Source organism: Barbatula barbatula (assembly GCF_947034865.1).
Source record: "Barbatula barbatula genome assembly, chromosome: 6".
In the NCBI taxonomy this organism is placed as follows: Eukaryota; Metazoa; Chordata; class Actinopteri; order Cypriniformes; family Nemacheilidae; genus Barbatula; species Barbatula barbatula.
In genome coordinates this window covers 22,518,247-22,538,251 of record NC_136765.1, presented here as the reverse complement: position 1 = coordinate 22,538,251, position 20,005 = coordinate 22,518,247, and positions in this window count along the sequence as shown.

The window sequence follows — 20,005 nt, the reverse complement described above, 5'->3', positions numbered from 1 at the left end:
ACATTTTCTAACAATTTACTCATCTTCGTGCCATCCCAGATGTATACATTTTTTCTTCAGTTGAACACAAAAAGTTATATTAAAATTGCATCATCTCATTTTTTATAAATTACAAAAGATACCTTGTTGACATCTTAAAACCTAGTGAAGTCAGCTTTATTTATATAGCGCTTTTGACAATTTTCATTGTTCCAAAGCAGCTGTACAAGCAAAACATATAAGGTTATGCAAGTCAAAACACAGGTCAAATATCAGACAGACAATAAATTCCTATATGCAGTGTAATTTAAATAAAACTATAAAATTATAGTGAAGATAACTAGTTTTATTTTCTTGATCTGAGCACTGATCTGTATATTGCAATAGATGCAAGGCTCAAATTAGGCTCAAAATAGGAATTGTTTTCCCTCTTCAACAATTCCTTACTTCCTTACAACAATTTTACTTCAGCAGACATTTATTACCTACTGGAATCATTTGGCTTAAGGTTAGATGGATGTGTTTTTTGGCTCTTTGGCATGTTGACTCTCATATAAGATGATACCATGACATCATTTAGTTTATTTGTTTTGTCTGGGATAACGTAAGGGTAATTTTTTTAACATTTTGGTGAAGTATTCCTTTAAAAAAAGCAAGGTTTGCTTAGTGCTACTGAAATAGTATCCATTGCAATAGTATTCCAGACTATGCGACGACAGTTAATGTGACCGCAGTGCGAGATGCTATTTCTCCTGTACAGATGTTCTTTTTCCACAGTCACCATGGCAACATGACAGATGCCACCCTCATGCCACTTAGTGTCTGACCTTAGTCATTCACTCAGAACAACACCTTCACACTACACAACACACACACACTCACACAATCTTCCCATCCAGGTGCCATGACACCTACTCAAGCAAGCAGTGACACGGTGAGCCGAGCATCTGACGCATCACTCCGAAAATCAGAACAGCAGAAGTAATGGCGACACATACAAGTCATGCGTACACGGTTCTGGCCTGGTAACAGTTCCAGATTGTTATATGTGTTTGTGTTACAGTTAAAGACATTGTTATGATGAACAATGAAAAGAGTGAAATATTTTTGCAAAGCAGCGCTGCAGATACTTTTGATGGAATTTACTGCACTTATAAATTGAGACTTACTTTAATTTTATACATAGTAAAAGCATATGTTTTTATAGGAACATTTAATGTTTTGAAAGGAAGAGCTTATTTGCAAAAACAGATAACTAAACCAAAATCAAGTTTTTTTTCTTCGTGCATTCCAAGCAATATCAAAACTGCAAGTAAGTGCAAGTAATAATATCCCCTCCAAAAATGTATCCTAACTATAAAACACATCAAAAACATGATATCACAATGAAAAACCTTTACATACATTTTTAAAAACATATTTATCTTTTTTGAAAGTGATCTCTACAAATACATTGGGATGATTCGAAATGATTGACCCTGTATAGTCCATAACCAAAAATATTCCTTTATTCTTTTATGTAGAAAGTATAGTCCTGAATGTAAAGAAAGAGGGAGATGAGGGAGAAAATATATCTTGAAGATACAGTGTCGCTACTGTGAATTTTTACAAAATCTACTATACAGCTTATACTCTCTCTCTCTCTCTCTCTCTCTCTCTCTCTCTCTCAGCCCAAGCAAAACATAGCGATAATAATTTTTTTCATTTTTTAATATGCACAAGAATTTTATTTTTATTTTCCAGCAACGAGTGACTGTAATCTGAGCCTCATTCTAAACCAAATTCATAATAAGCAAGTGAGCAAGGGTGATAAAACAGCAGGGGTCCCTAACTTGAAAACCCAGCAAACCTGAAAACAATTGCTCCCAAGCTGAGAGCTCCATTTCATCTGATGATCTCCAGCGCTCCACACCTCTGCTGTGATACACGGTTAGACTGATTGTGCGGGAATTCACATTCCACCCTCGCTACGAATTAAGCGTCATAAATACTACTGGAGAGTCGTCGTAAACATCAATTAAGAATGTCAACGTTTCAGCAGACCAGCCGAGAGTAAAATGACTCTGTAATCACAATAACTAGACTGGCTATACCAGGAAGGGCACGAGGTCGTAAATCTATTTTTACACGGCTCGTTTAAATGCTTGATTCTGATTGGTCAGGTTCGTTATTCCCAGATCACAACTGTAAACCAGATGCAGCAAGTAATGTTGACAGGTTTTTTTAGACGAATTAAATATACTAAATATGCCTTTTAATAACACAAATGACATTATATTTACAATCAGTTAACCCAAATTATCGTTTCTTACCTTTACACTGAAAGTAAATGGCTTTTCCTCACGGAAGGTCTCCATTCCGTAAAAATTACATAATGCAACATTTCATGTCCAGATTTTTTCTCACGTGGCAAGTAGCCGTGTAATAAGCAGGATAATGTACATGCAGCCGGCTGTTATCGCGAAATAAGCCCCTTCAGTGTGATGCAAGACTACTATTTGCAGCCTGTACGTTATCACGTAACCCATCTTTATGTTGAAAGCTCTAAAGCGCATGCGTTGATGGTAACATCCTCAGATGCTTTTGTAGCAAATTAACCGTGGTTTATTGGCGAAAAGTTGATTTCCATTGTTTTGGATGCACTCTAAAATATTGGCCGGGATGCTTCAAGTAAAATATAATACAATATAAGTTTACAATATATGATTTCTATAGGTGAATTTAAAAACTGAAAGAAACAGCACAGAATGTCTTTACAGAAGCATGTGTATTGGCCACAGATCAGTGACCATCGTTTTAGCTTTTCTAAGTTTCACATTGTTTGCTAAGTTACTCTGACCTGAACTATAATGATTTTGACTGCTGGGCGCCTTTACAATTTCCACCTATGCACTGCGGTTCTAACAAGCTCTGCAGATACAATTTCATTCCCATGTGAAAGGCTTTGATTTGTGTTGTGTTTCAGACAGAAGTGGAGGGATAACTGTTTAACTTCACTCGTGGCTAATGAATCGAGTTGCTCATCGGATGCTTCACGCTGACACTCTAATGCGACCGGTCGGACAAAAAGTTCAAAATGATCTCAGAATAGATATCTGCCTGTAGTGCATTCGTCTGGGTACCGCTTATGTTAGATGGACAACATTGAGAATAAAATGATACAATTTGGATGCCCTGAATTCACATTAAAATAAAATCTCCTATCAAATATAACATTAATATATGACAAATAGAACATTTCAATGACTCCTAACTCAAGCTGCCCTCACTGCGTTCTAAAGGATGACCATATTTAGTTGTTTTTAACGCTGCAATGTGTTATAAGAAATGACTCATTTACATAATTACGTTTCATTTACTCTACCTTTCTAAATGAGCCTGGCACAGATGCCACACAATAGCCGCTGTAATTCTATTCCTTAAGGAGCTGCGGATATTGTGTGGAGGTTCTCTCATTTTTAGCCCATTAAAACAGGTAATGGCTTATCAGGCAGCACCGGAGAACCATGTGTAATGGCCTCTGAACCAAATACTCCCTGTTAATGTCCATTTCACAATGCTTAAACTCTCCATTGGGTGCAACAAACTCCACTCAGACGTACATGTGCTGTTGTGTCATGAAGATGTTTTTTAGCATTGCTAATTAATACATACTTGCTTTGAGTTTGTGTTAGGAAACCGTTTATGTAAGATTGGCTTTCTTCACACCGCACACGAATCTGATTTGTTCTTCCAATCTTAAACTGTCAGTTTGTAGGTACTTTGTGTGACATTTCATGAAGCATCATGCACCCTGTCCCAAAATGCATATAAAACGTATTTGTAATTTGATTCAACCATTCAAACTGAGACACTTGGATGTGGATGTGGTTTGGATCAGGTTTCTACACTTAAAAGCTTAAAAGATTTCTGTTGCCAAATTTGAGCCCAAATGGAAGATAAAAAGTTCAAAAACATACTAATAAGATACAAATTAATGCCTAAAAGAGTTCTGTGAAAGTTGATTTTATTTCTTGTCCTCTATAAAACATGTCTGTTATTCACAGATAGATTCAGATTAAGCATTATGAATGTAAACAGGGTGTTCTGCTTGTCATCTCCCAATACCATTTATCCAGCTCAAACAGAAATTAATTACTTTATATTTGGGCTGGATGTGCTAACTGTGCCCTGCATCATGACACTGGCCCTGGATCAGATGAACCCATAGATAGATGCACTAATGACCTTCAAATCATCATTTAGACCGTAAACATTTTATCACATATTTATTTTATTTTTACATGTGTGTGACCCTGGTGCGTAATGATATAAAGATTTGACCATGCAGCTTGCCTAGAAAACAAACAGATTTGTACGAGACAGATGAAACAAGAACATCTGCTGTCTATTTATTAATGTCCTACAGAGGCAGCTAATTTTGCCTCCCTTTTGACCTCAAATGGACACCAAAATTCAGGATTGATTCATAGGCATTAGAATAAATCATGGGCAGTTTATCTCTTTATATAACTACACAATATTAAAGGGCTTTATAACAAACGTAAACGTTGCAACAACATCTGTCTGACTTCAGTGTGAGGGATTCCATCATAAAATACATTTCAAAGACCTTTGAGATAATTTAAGGTTATGTTGCAAGGGCAGTATTAGCACTACCAAAATACACCTCTCTCATTTTTCTACATGGTCCCTAGCCGTTTCTTCTAGTGACATTCACAGGTAAATGGCACAGAAATCATCATCACCTTTGCACATGCAAGAAGTTGAAAGGCAATCTGTCATGTGTGACGTGACTAATTTTTCAGCGTAAAAGTGCTCCGGAAACTCCGACACCCGTTTCAGGGAAATCTAAGGTGCGGGGAGGAAATAGGTCATCTTCCATTAACAATAGTGCTTGATGGAAAATGCCACATGGGAACCGCACACATAACAGCACAACCAAGGAGAAGAACATGGAAAATAAATGCACATTCCCTGGTGCTAAAAATATTGCAGCCTATGGAAAAATATGGAACTGTCAGCTGAAGGTTGAATATTTTTGACAATGCTTCCTTGAAAGTTGACAGCCGAATGACGAATGAGCATGTGACACATTTTTCATTCAGCAACACAGGAAATATCACTGTGATGGGAAAATGTAATTATCCTCCATATCTAAGAATGGGAATTGTATGGTTGCTGAATCTGGTTCCCAATGATTGCAATAACGATTTTATTTTTTATTTTGCGGAAACAACTGAAGTGTATTAATTAACAACCAGTGCTGCATTTCCCAAATGCATCGTAAGCCAACTATGGTCGCAAAATCCGTCGTTACCTGCAAAGTTTAGCGATTCTGTGTTTCCCGAAACCATAGTTCCAACGAACATTCGCAAACCGCATCTCAAGCTTGCGTGGTTGGAACTACAGCTCTTGACCTTTGGTTAGAGGCATAGTTCCTTGTTAGTTCCTTGTCCATCCAGTTTAATAAGAAGGGTCGTTAGTACACCTGCTGTTCTCTTCCACTATAGTCAGAGGAGGAACTGAATTGATACCCCCTCCAGTCTTGTTAGCTTCTCTTTTATGTGCTGCAGCCCATATTCCGCAGCATTTGGCATCCGAACCCAACGATTCCTTGGGAGGTCAAGCTCAGGATGAAGCGGACGTCAGGTTGTATACCATGCTCTCCTGGGCTGTCGCTCCTCCCTGGGGGCCTCCCCATGGTGAGGGAGCCACACTGCTAGCCATCAACCCACTCCCTGCAGGGTCGGTGAAGCAGATCGAGCCCCTAATCCCCCTCTCTCTGTCCCTGGGAGCCTGGTTGGCACTTCCCAGACGGTCACGGTGGCTGGGGAGCATGATCCGTCTCGGCTAAACAATTTGCCAGGCGCCCGCCCAAGATTCAGGGAATCCTCTACACCTCAGTCAGAGGCAAGGATTCAGGCCGAGGTCACCACCCTTCTAGCAAAGGGTGTCAATGTTAGGCCGGGTGTTACCTGAGCATCTAGCAAATAGCTCTAACCGGACCTTGTGCTCCACACGTAGTAACCACCCCACTGGGCGGTTTCATTTGATGTATCCTCATGATATGGCTCCCATGCTGGTGGCCCATGACCATCCTAGGTGGAACTACACCTCTCGTGGCACTCCCTTACAGTCAGCACACTCTCCGATGAGTTCTCCCCTATTGGCGAGACCATGTGGGTATCTCCATTAAAACCTCTTTCTGGGGTAGGAAGTGTTCACCGTAGCACGTTTTCTCAGTGAAGAAATAGCGCTTCCCAGTTGCCCTTACGGTGCCAGACGGCTTCTCGCCATTAGAGAAACTAAGCCTCCGCCCATGACGGCTGGTGGCAGGGTCTTCCCACCTTTTAACGTTTTCCTGTCATTGTCACTAACATATGGTTGAATGGCAAGGGGACTTACATAGGAAACAATCAGCAGCAGGTGTGCGCAACAATAATCACAATCTTTACAAAACCCCACATGATATGTAATATTCAGTGGGACAAATTATTTATTTATATGAAATTTAAACTTTGTTCAATGTGTTCATGTTAATGTTTTTGGATGCGTGAATAAATAATATTTCTTTAGGTACTTCAGGTACTATGTTTTCCGGAAACAGTTGTGAGTAGTTAGTTCGTTTCTGTGACGTTGCATCGTATCATGGTGGTTTACCAGCGAGTTATGTCGTTGTTTGGAAAACGCACCCCAGATTCATTTAAAGATCCAGTCTGTAATTTTTGGGATGATCTAGTGATAGAAATGCAATATAATATGCATAGCTATGTCTTCGAGGGTGTATAAAGAGCTTACACAATGAAGCGATATATTATTATTGCCTTAGAATTACCTATTTCTATCTACATACACAGAGAGTCCCCTTGCATGTAATTTGCATGTTTTGTCAGCCGTCGTAGTGTTTCGAAAGGGAGGGATGGAGTGAGCGGTTGGTTGCAATTCACAACCTTGCCGCTAGATATCTATGACTGGACCTTTCAGAACAAAACACAGAAAATATTCCATAGTTAGAAATATTTTGAGAAACAATGTCTCTTTTTGAGCTATAACAATTATTTAAGTACAGAGTTTAGTCTTCATCAGTGCAAGAATGCAGACATTCAAGAGCTATTCACAAAATGAATGAAAAGCATTTAATAATAGTACTTTGCAAAAGATTAACTACCTTCTCCCCATTATTTCACTTGTTAGTCTTATTATGTCAACAAACCATAAATGTGCAATTTAACACTCAACACAAACACTAAAATAACAGCACTCCCCGTTTGTCATAAGAATTTCATCATACTTTACTTTGCTGAGTCATTGGAACTTGTTTGATGTAAATAACTAGAGATCCTTCCGGCTGTTTGCATACGAGAGCATGCAGAAGCTTTGATTAAGACAGCAATTTCCTCCAGGACTACAGACTAAATTATTGATCCCCGGATACAAAATGTGTATTGCTGATAGCCACGCATGTCCCCTTTTGACCTTCTGTTCTCTCTGGAAAATGATTCCCAGAAATAAGAACGTAAGAGGCTGCAACACTATTTCAAATTACAATCTGACATGTGGGAGTTCCAGCCAGACTGCTTCTCTGATGCCGGGGTGGGATATTAACCAGCCAAAGTTAGGGCAGAGTGGGGCCAAACATTCAAAATGTCCAAGAGTTGCCCCTGCTCTCTTCCATGAGACAATAATGGCAATCGCTGACAACATTCATTTTTCACAAACACTAATAAGAGAGAGAGAGTTGGGACATGGCAACCCTACACCGCCTCAGTCTAGCTGCACGCTGTGGACGGCGACGGCATGAGCCTGTTTCCAATCTCACCCTCTAATTATTTTCTCTAGCAGGACCTGAGAAGATTTCTTCACACAGTCAAAATAAGCATTGCACAACTTATTAATGTCCTGTTGTGACCAAGAACAAGTTAGGTCAGTAGACGGAGGCTGTGTTTAGAAAAAAGTTCACAGTACATACTACTTCCTGTGTTTTATTAAAAAGTACGCAGTTAGAAAATAATTTTTAGGTGAAGTTCCATTATTATATGTTTTGTTTTTACTGCAAATATGAATTCTCAGTATTTTCAGTCCAAATTTCAATTGTGCGTGCATACAATACGGCATTTTTGCGATTATGTGATACGGCAATTTTAGCGTGCGTGCCTATTAAAGGACAATTTGTCCATTTAAACTGTCCCCAAACCTAATGTCAGCGTGCGTGCATATTATAACCTCCACCCTAACGTTATTATTTTCATTATTTCAGTGTAGGTTTCAAAATGGCTGCTCTCAACCGAGCTGCACGCAAACATTGGGGTATCATATGCACGCAAAATTTGCACAACTTTGGTGTAGGTGCACGACAGGGGCGTTTCCTCCGAGGAGGCAAGGGAGTCAGTGCCTCCCCTCCCCCTCGAAAATAATCGAATGAGAATTTTATTAACAGTTCAGAAATAGAATAGGACAGCGGATATAACGTATTGAGCTAAATATGAGATAAATCAGCGTTTACAACAGTGTGAAACAGCGACCCCGCTCGAAAGAATTCCAAAAGGAGGCAGCGTTTCTCTTGCCTCCTCTAAGCTCATTGACTTTACATATACCCGCTAAAGCGTGCTGTGAGTTTGAGTGGGGGTAATTGAAAAGAATGGAGAAAAGTCACGTGACGGGCTATGATTGGATTAACTCATCAGCGAGATCCCGCCTTCCTGCTCGTCTTCGTCATACATTTTAAACTGCGGGCACTAAATTAGATTGAACGTTAATTCAATTGTTTTATTAGTTGTATTAATCGGAGTTTAGGATCTGTAGCATTCGTGTCGGAGATGGCGGAGGCAGAGGAGTTATCGATTGTTGACAGAATATTACGTGGTTCAGATTTGTTCAAAAACTTTTGCTTGTGATCAGGCTTGCTCAGGATAGCAGCAAGGCTAAAGTAAGTCACATGTATTTGATTTGATCTCTTAAATGCTTTGAGTATTTCTGGGACTGCTAATAATTAAATTGATGGTATTGGTAATGATGTTGTGGTGAGGAAGGCGGGACGAGAGCCGTGACGTGGGGCCGGTGGCGTGAGTGATCAGTGGAAGCAGCTGTGCGCGCACCTGCCCCGCATCTTATCACGGAGGAGATTGGGAGCTTAAAAGGATGTTCGGCAGGACTGTTGACGAGAGAGGACCGGGCCCGGACATATGTTTAGTTTATGTATGTTTTATGGCCGGTATACCGTGAGGTTGCTGCCGGTTACTTCAGTGTTTATTGCTTATTTAATTAAAGTTTGAAAGTTTGAATGTTGGCCGGTTCCCGCCTCCTTCCTTCCCTTCTATGGATCTTTATTACAGATGTTATTATTATATAGGAAATCCCAAATGTTCCAGAAGAAGATGAAGGTGGTGTTGATGTACCTTTTCCCAAAGCAGGGAAAATAAAAAACAAAAAAAATCAGAAGTACATACTGTAATGAACTTTTTTCACACATAAACACTGAAATGACACTGGTTTTCTGACAAACGCACTTGTTAATAGTGCAGAGATGAACAAAAATGACATGGGTAGAAATCTGCCTCCTCATTGTTTAAGTCCACCGCACACCACTGGTGCACGATGAGAATGGGATATACACTGAACAAAATTATAAACACTTTTGCCCCATTTTTCATGAGCTGAACTCAAAGATCTAAGACTTTTTCTATGTACACAAAAGGCATATTTCTCTCAAATATTGTGTAAGGGGCAGTTTACACAAGACCATTTTCAAGTCAAAGCGCAAAACAATTTATGCGATTTGGCTGTCTGTTTACACGGAAACTGCGTTTTAGGGGACCGTTAACACAAACTTTTGAAAACGGGTTTCAAAGTGCAAGTTTTTGAAAACCACGGCGTTCTCATTTCCGTGTAAACCCCGAAGTAAGCAAAAAAGCGTTGCTGACAGGCTTCAATGGAAGGACAACTTTTGAATGTCCAAACTTTTCGCCATCTTGTTTGTTTGTTTGTTTGTATATGTGTGCACGCTTCTCTTCACTATGAACGAGGAGAAATGCAGCGCTCTATTGTATGGTCTCTTTAGCGACGGAAGTCCGCCTTCCAATAAACCGCCAATCAATCGTAAGGGACTGATATCGTAATACAGCGTTTTAGTCATTCTTGCCGATCTGTGTAAACGTGGATTGTTTTGATAACCTTGTAGTGTGTACATGAAACTTTTCCGTTTTTCATTGTGTAAACGTGGCCATTAATCTGTGTTTGTCAGCACATCTCTTTTGCCGAAATAATCCATCCCTCTCACAGGTGTGGCATATCAAGATGCTAATTAGATAGCATGGTTATTGCACAGGTGTGCCTTAGGCTGGCCACAATAAAAGGCCACTCTAAAATGTGCAGAAATGTATCGTATACCAACATAAAAATAAGCTAATAATAAATAATAAAATGGCAAAGGCAAATAACAAAATGGCAAAAATGTATCTTAAATTAACATAAAAACGAAACATCTAAAAATGTATCATTTCAAATATTAATATTCTATAAAGCAAAACTGTAATAGCTCTGCACAGAAAAAATATCTTTCATTGCAATGAGATTAAAAGTTGAAGAAAATGAAAACCATCTTGCATCTCAGATATTTCTCCTAAAGAAAAAAAGAGAAAGAGATGTGAAATCTCACATGTACCTCTACAAGTGCTTCAAAATAGATCTCACCAAAGCCACAGACTGAGCTCATATTTGCCAAATATAACAACTGCAGAAACACAAGTATGCTGTTCAAAACATCAGAGTGCCTTCCTCACATTCCAACATCTATCGATTACAGAATGTTAGTATTACCCCTCCTGACCCTTACTTGTCAGGCAGAAAAATAAATAACGTTTCACCTGGATTCGACTGTCTTTACAATGCATTTATTAGAACAAGCTTCACAGATGTTACAAATGCACGTCTGAACGCATTTAAAGTCACCCGATCCCGGCTCACAAATGAGTAATGCACGCACCCGTTTCCTAAACCTAATCCAAATCCCGGTTGAATGTGAGATTACCCTGAAAGCTGACTTTTATTTATCTGGAGTCAAAGTGAACAATTGAATCTGCATTAGTGCTATTCCTTTATCCATGGCGATAAACAATATGGAGGGTTAAGTTACCTAAATGCCAGATTTCGTTGATCGATGGCTAAACTTTACTTTGACCTTTTGAACCAGCTTATCGTGAGTTCTGCCACAGAGATGCTTTGCATCCATTGCTGTGTAAACTGATGCTGTCTGCTTCTTATTCTCTTTACCTGATAATACTACAGAGAGCTTACACAAGTAAATGGGCAGGCATTCGGCTATAGTAGAAGCTTAATTTTATGGTTTCAGAACATTTACTCTTTATGTTCTTTTTAGGGGAGGTTTATCAGAACACGACTGCAATTGGCAGTTTTTTATATTTATTTACAACCCAACTTTATGACAATAAAACTGTTTTTATGGTGAATCCATCTGTTGTGTATTCATTTATCAACATAATGTTTGGGCCCCGGGGTAAAAGGGAACATTAAAAAAAGTGATAGATTTAGTATTTGATTTATTGCGGCAAAATACCATATCGATATTCATTTTATTGTTACTGCTTGTATGAACAACATAAGCTTTCGATAATGGCAATGATGGTCAATGTATGACAATATTCCATATTGTCAAACCAGGAAATTTTGTGTATTGCATCTTGGGGGGCAGAACATTATTAAAAGCACCATTGCAATTTTTATATACATCGAAGACATTGCACACAGGAGACTTGGTACAAAGCATCCAAAAAGATCTTAAGGAAAATATTAAAATAAAAAAATAAGCATGTTATGGTCCCTTTACATGCTGCCTACGCAATTGGCAGGTTTGGACACAAAGTGACTGTACCAAACACTGATCAATAATACTGAACATCAAAGACAAACGTGTTTGATTTAAGGTTAAAATGATATTTTGGGCTCAGATTTTGCCATGTTTTCATTTAGAATGTACTTCTCTTAACGCTGAGAATACTTGATTTAGGCATTTGTAAGTCTGGGAATGCTGCAGGTAGCCGTTTTTCTTCAAAGGATAACGTGGATTTGTATTCAACGTGACTTACAAGTGCGCCTCTAGTTCCAGAGCCACAGAACATTTTTCAGATAAGATGGAATGAAAAAACCTTGAGCTCGTTTTAAGCACTACTGAGGACAAACGATAAGAATTCAAAGAAGCATTTCCTGTCCCCAAGGACCAATCAAATTCCATGTCACTTTGCTGAACACTCATATGAGGGAAGGGAAGCCCAGAAAAGACAAACGGTGCCGTGAGCTGGAGAGAGAGTGAGAGAGGAATGTGAAAGATAGGTTAGGAATATGTTTGTCAAAGTAAAGAATAATAATTGTTGTCTTATTTGGTGACTTAGTAATTATTTCTGTACTGTTAAAATTTTCTTCTTTAATATAATGTATTATTTACAATACTCTCCAATATACACATACATAAACTGGCATTTTGTTTGATAGCAGTGGTAGCGGAAATAACATTTAAAACATTTCTGAAATTAAATGGCAGACTTCTTTGTCTTTCTTATGCCTTTTATAATCTTAAACCTTTCATTCAATAACACTTTCACTCCCATGGAACCCAAGTACTGATAAAAAAAACTTTTGGATAAAAGCATCTGCCAAAGGCATAATTGTAAATTATAATTATATTGGATACACAAATATTTGGATTTCACAGACACTTCTGCAGTTCAAGAAATATCTCACTGCTGATTCGCTTTAAAATGATAGAAAAACTAAACACTTTTCTTTGGAAGAGGGTTTCAAAGTAACCATAAAAATATGAATATTACCACGAATTCAATATCCAAAATAATCAACATTACATTGGCTGTTTATGTTTTTAAGGATTGGGATAATTTCGATCTTGAATAAAATGAGTTTCAATCAAACTACCAGCTGATGATGTAGTATTTCAGCATTTAAAATGAAAATATAATAGAATAAATATACCTGTATATATGTGTGTATATGTATAATATTCTAAGACAACAACATCAATACATCCACACAGTATATATAAAATATAAGTCTTCAACATACTCAAATCCTCTTAGTGTAGGCATGACTGTGTTCAGCATAATAATAATATCAGTGGATATCAGGAATGTACAGGTGGTCACACTCTAAGCAGGTCAGAGTAGCGTGAATAAATTCAGTGAAAAGTCACGCTAGCATTTTTTTCCCTTAGAAATACAATGAAATCATTAAAAGTGATAGCACGTAGTGTTCATATCAGATATGGCAAGCCAAAACGCTCTAACAAGTTTGTTTTAAAACCCTTCTCAAGGGAAGAAATGTGTCTCAACCAAGCCTAAAGACGCTTCATAAAATGAGGCACTCACGTTAAAAAAAGAGGGTTTCATTTTAATAATGAGTTTAAAAATCGGATCCGTGATGTTTCTGGCAACAGATGTAATCTTATTATCTCTGCCAGACTGAGTTGTGAAATAATGGGCAAATCCAATCTTTATCACTGAAGAGGTCAGCCACAACTTTAAGATAATAAGAACTTCGGGGGATGTGGAGCGTTCTAGAAGAGCACTGTTAGGCGGTAAAATGCCTATTATGTGTATTTTGTTCTGTCTTGAATGGCATGCAGCCACGTCTCATTATGCGCTTCTCAATCCTGATCACATTAGTTCATTAGAAAAGCTCATCTGCTCCAGGGCACAGCCTGTCACACATTGGCAAAAGATCCTTTCTACGGAGCAGACAAGAGGAGCATTAGGATTCGGAATGCCACGCTAAGTTACAATTGTACAATAATTTGCCTCGACAAAATTTGCATTCAACAATTTAATAAGACAGAGTTAATCAGGATGAGGGTTCTGAACACAGCGTACAAAATAATGATTTCATTTACTGACTATGATTCTCCGACACATTTCAATTTGATTGAAAGTTTAGCTTTAGTAATATGCTCGGCAAACCTCCAAACAATTTCACATCAAAGATGCATCACAGAAGTGCGGTGGGTACGGTTGTGCCTTAAAACTTTCCTGGAACATCTGCCATACTGAGAGATCTGAGACCATTAAATCGCACCCAAGGCTTGTATGGCACCACACACAGAAGGGGTGCATTTATTTCAATGTTCAATTAAAGGTTGAAGTATCCATTAATGATGACAAACTATAACAATATTTGATTGTATATTATGAAGGGCCAACACAGACACTCATATTCTAAAAATTTAGATAATGAATGACAGATAATATATTGTAAACACTTGCCAGTAGTAGTTAAGATAAGATGCCCAAAAGGTAGCTAGCCTTAAAAACATCTGATAAGGCTGAAAGTTATATTATACATGAATTCAACAAGAAATAAGAAAGTGAAAAAGATAAAGTTGATCCTCTCGTCACACAACCCATCGAAAACAGTAGAATGCATTCGGAAAAAAACAACGACAAGGCTCCACAGACGAAGAGGAATCCCTGATGTTAAGTGTTGATTCATTATAAGCGTACGATGCAACACAGGTTTGTGTGAATGTTCCTTTTAGTGTGAATAAATCGTGCAACTATAGTTGCGTCCGCAAATCGCCTACTTCCATACTATATAGTAGGAGAAAATGAGTATGAGTCATGAATATTAAGTCCGAATCCTCAGTATGCAAAAAACAGTAGGCGAGAAATACCCGGACGGTCTTCTACTTCCGCCGAGATTTGTGAGTGTGGATCAGATCACATGATTCCACAGGAGCTGAGCACCCATAACATTTCAAAAGAAAATCAAATAAATATAGCGTAAAACCTTAAGGCGGATGTCCATTTTTAATGTAAGTGCCAATACTAAATTATACTCTTCCACAGGCAAGGGATGGGCGGGGCTGTGTTTACCTACCCGAACACAGAACTTACAGTGTGATTGTAGCCTCTAGGAGGCAGCAGAATTTGTCCGGTTAAGAGGTGTTCTACCACTGAAATAATTTTTGAGATATTATTTTATGGTCGAAAAACTATGAACTGTTGCTTTAATTGCAATCGATTTTACTTCCGTATAAATAGATTTTTGAATGAGAAAAATCATGACCGTGGCTTTGGTCTTCCTCTGCGATTTGATTGGATGTATAAAAACAGTTGAAGGGGAGGAGTTAATGGATTCTCCGCCCAATTCGTCTAGCATACTTCATCTCAGGTGGATAGTCATTACAGGACGGAAGTGCATTTTTCAGATTTTAACTAAAGATTATGAGGATACCCGATTCCTAAAAAAACTGAATGACACACCTTGATGAACTATTTACAACGCTGAAATATTTCCTTAAAAAATTGGCATTGTTCATTTTTATACCACTGGGACTTTAAGGTTATATTGACATCTTTCTACAGTGTTTCTAATTGACCGTGTGGAATTAGTGTGTAGATGCATTGCCATAATCAGCCAACATAACCAATTCATACACTCGACCAGGGTTTGATTAAACGTTACAACTCTTGTCTACTTGTTTTACAATCAGAGCTTTCACAAACATCCAGCGGTATTAATACTGTTATGCACAGCTAGAACACTGGGCTCCATTTACCACAATGCCATTGAGGTATGATGTAACAAGCAGCAAGTCTGAAATTACAACCAGAAGTTTTTTGAAGTCAGAAAACACAAGCATCGGATAACCGTGTCTCTCTCATCCGTATTTGTACCCAGAGATGAAATATTTCAATATGCTTTAATCACATTTACAGAAAGACACTGTGATTTCGTTGCAATGGCGCTGATGCGATCATAACACCCCTTAACCCCTGTGTGAAATTGAAATCAAAAACATGCAAAATAGATGTTGCTGTTCGAAGAACTGTAACACAGTAATTTTAAGGTTGGCAAGAGGAGGGAGGTTTATCTGACAATTTGCTTTTGTTTCTTGCGTTTTCCTTTCTTTCAATGGGACTTTGTCAAACAGGCTGCCCAAGATCAAGATTCATATTGTGTTTCTCTAGAAATAACAGCGATTATGCAGATGTTTTAGTGGGCAGATGCAGATTCATTTATACCGTTAAGGCATAAGGCACCCACTAAACAAGGCATCTACAAGGCATCGATTTGCCAGAAAAGGGGGAAAACACAGCATGTTGAAAGGCATTGCAGGTTGATTTTGACAGCTTCCTGGAAGTGTGATGTTTTTGAGCTTTATCGTCTGAATTAAACAAAAGGTTGTTTAGCGGGTGATTTAAGAAGGATTACTTTTAGTCATTGCAACATTGTTTCACGTTCAATCATATTAGCACAGTTTAGTCATAGTGACAAAGCTATTAGTCAAATGTGACGAAAGGTCATAGCCTGAAGTTTGTTTGGAAACCTGCAATGTGTGTTAATAAATATTTCTGGAAGTTTCTGTTGCTATGTCAATATGTGAATGCAATTAGCAGCCATTTAGATAGCAGACAAAATTGCACGTTTGATTCTGGGTTGTTTAAAATGAGGTTTAAATGTCACAGCACTCAAATCTCATTTGCATTTTATATGGGTTTAAATTAGCATGTTTTACATGTATACAGCATTTTTGTGGCACATTTAGGGTTTAAAAGTATATGCAGTGACCACAAACAGGATTTGAGTACACTTTAAAGTGTATTAATTACAATTCTTTTTTAAATGCATGAAATTCATACATATTTAAATGCACTCAATTGTCTAAATGGTTCCTGTAATAATAAAATAATAAAAAATAAGCCCATAAACGTCAATTTATATTTTTTTGAAAACTACAAATGTCTTGACAGAATCCCTCAAATTGAAGAGTCAAAACATTTTATTTTATTAACAATTTATTTTAACCAATAAATACATGCACTATAAATACAGCCGCGGAAGAAAAAAAGAGACCAGTCCAAATGTTTATTCCAAATCAACATTTCTAGATATGTGGCCATTCCAACAACAAATGGCAAAGATTGACATAATGTCAAGACGCATGAAAACTGTGATAAAAATCGAGGTTATCAAATAAAACATTTTAACTTTTCCTAAATACATTTTCAAATATCACTGTTGTATTGCCTAAACGTGGATCTAAACTTGTTTTCTTTGCCGTATTTGAGGTCTGAATAAATACAGAGCATATTTTCTGTCATTTTGACATGTTTCTCCAGTTTTCATTTTCTGCAAGTAAATGCATATAGAAAAAGTATGTGTTTTTATTTGGGAGAAGTATTAGTAGTTCACAGAATGAAACAAAAATGACTATTTACCTAAACACATAGGCCTAGCTATATATATATTATATTTTAAAATCGGAAAAAGGGTCTCTGAAATGTCTCTTAATTTTTTCTGCGGCTGCATATCTTTAAAATGGGCTCAAAGTGAAACACTCATCCGCTGAGCTCTATAACTTTGAGAGAATCCATCGTTTTATTCACATTTTTGACATCAAATACAATTTTATGGATTAGATGTCCAGAATGTTGTGGTTTCAGAGAAGGTCTTTTGGTGGCTCAACTCAGCAGAGACAATAAACGCGATCAAAGGAAGTCAGACAATTATTCTTCAAGCCATTAGATCGAAGACAAATGTTCTCTAGAGAACCTATCAAATGGTATACGAAGGCACTGATCCGCATTGCAGTATAACATTTAAAATATGAAAACGATGTCTGGCTATAAAACATTCCAAGTTCACATTTTATGAAATTATAATAACGCTCAAACGTTTTGTTGTCAATAGTAGATAAAGACCGAAGCAAGAAAGCTGAACTTGGTTGTAAAACTAAAAAGAAGACTGAAGACACATTTTACTTTGTGTATTGATTATTATAAATAAAAATGAATGGTTCAGGTCACGATTAAAAGAATTTGCACCGAAAAGTAATTTCCACAGCTTTCACTCTGAGATCTATATTATCAGCCAACAAAACATAGTTTTGCATGGAGCAGCCATACATTCCCTGTTTCATAGTAATACGGCGTAAGAAACCACAGTTGACAGGTATCTAAAGTTTTGTTTTTATCTCAAGTGGAATCCAAATCTTTTGATGTAAGACACTCACTAAACGTCTTGTCTCAGTGTAGGGAAGGTGTGGCGGATCTGATGAGCAGAGAAATGCATTTGGCACTTAAACTGACAACAAAAAGTCCCACTGAGTTCTTGCCACATGCCAGCTCTCGAACAACGCTGAAAGCCCTCATTTTCTCCCTTGGAAGCAAGTCCAACCGCAGCCACAAATCTGCCTTTCCACCCAAATAAATAAGAAAACAAAACAACAACATTGCCCACTCCGTAGACGATCCCTGATTCACTCTACTAAAAACCGGTACAAAGCAGCGGTATGGAGTGATGATTTTGAAAAGCAGCTATCCAGTGAATATATTTAGCATCCAAGAGACATACTTTTTATCGATCTCCCTTTGTTGAAATTTTTACAGAAACCCATTCACTGTGTCACCCGCAAAGAAAGAGGTAATGAGACATTATTTTAGGAAAATCATTGCGAAGCGTATGGATCGATGAGAACTCTCTGCTCAACCAGCCAGAATGGTGAAATTAATATGTGGGGGTTTGTATATTCTTACCTTCCTCTTGAAGTACAGAAAGATGAGTAAAAAATGTGAGTAAGAGAGACAGAAAGACAGAGGGAGAAATGGCAAAGAGGAGAACAGGTTGGCTTCATTAGAAACTGATAGTGACTTTGTCAAGGTCATTCACCCCATTGTAATTATATAAGTTCCAGCCATTAACAAAAACTTGCTTGGTGGCCACAGAATGAATTAATGTGTGGTGGACCGCCAGTGCTGGGCACAAAGACTGTGAAATCCAGAGGGTAAGTCTTTAATGGGACTGGGCCGAACAGTCAGGCAAGGCTGAGCCATCTTTGTCACCACTGATGATCGCACACGAATTGATTTATTGACTGATTTATGGTATTTCGTATTTAATATTTACATTTACATTTAGTCATTTAGCAGACGCTTTTATCCAAAGCGACTTAAAAAGAGTTCGGGGAGCAATAAGCGATGTGTTTCAGGGATAACCAAAGTCTAACATTAAGCATGTTTATTTTAAAGAAACCACAACTCAAGACAGCAAAAACTGAGAACATAAAATGTTTCTGTTATCATGTTTCTGTTTGATATCAGTGATAAACAAAATTGATTTAATTCGTTTTTCTGTGGTTGTTGTTTTGGTAAGTTGAGCTGTTTCCTTATCATGGATTTTGGAAAAGAAAGCTTAGCGCAATATTTTGTTTAACAAGGGCTCATTCCTTTAACAAAAGCTAGTTGTTATTGCATGTAAGGTTTGACAGATATTCGGGCTTACCTGGTCAGAGAAAGTTACTTAGTGCCGTCCACGTGATTAAAACAACCTTATCGACACAGGCAGACTGCTCGGCCCTACTTCTCTGTTGCGATGACGGTGTGCGGTTAAAAATCATAAACACATTTGAAAGTGGGGGGGGGGGGACACGAACAGGAAATAAAAAAGTGTAGGGCCCTGACTGTAAGGCAGGCTGTTAGAAAAGATCTGAAATTAACACATAATCCCAGCGGCGTCTTTGGAGTTCGTTTTATATTTCAGAAAAATGTACCTTGGCGAACAGTTGCCTTGGAGAGCACAATCTAACAACATGGATGACAAAGTAATTAGCGGTACATCTACTGAGCTCAGTTATTTAATTCCAACGAAAGGGCATTAGCTTTAAAAAAAAAAAATACAAAAGAGCAGCACATTGGACTTGTGATGGGTCTTTTGTTCTCTCTGAGCCATGTAATGAATGGAAAACGAACGCTCGGAAGAAACATGCTGGTCATGAGATGACCTTTTTATTGCAGAGCCCAGTGGTTAAAATAAAATAACTGAATTTACATTTCAGAGTGCTGGGAGATTGTGGTAAGGTAAATGTGCTAAATGTTGATAAAATATTGCTATATAGTACCAAAAGTGGTCCTTTGCTTGTAATCATTGGGGAACCCATTTTGGTGCTTCAGAAGCATACGGTGTTAGCACCTCGGTCACCCCAAAGAACCTCCGAAGAACCACT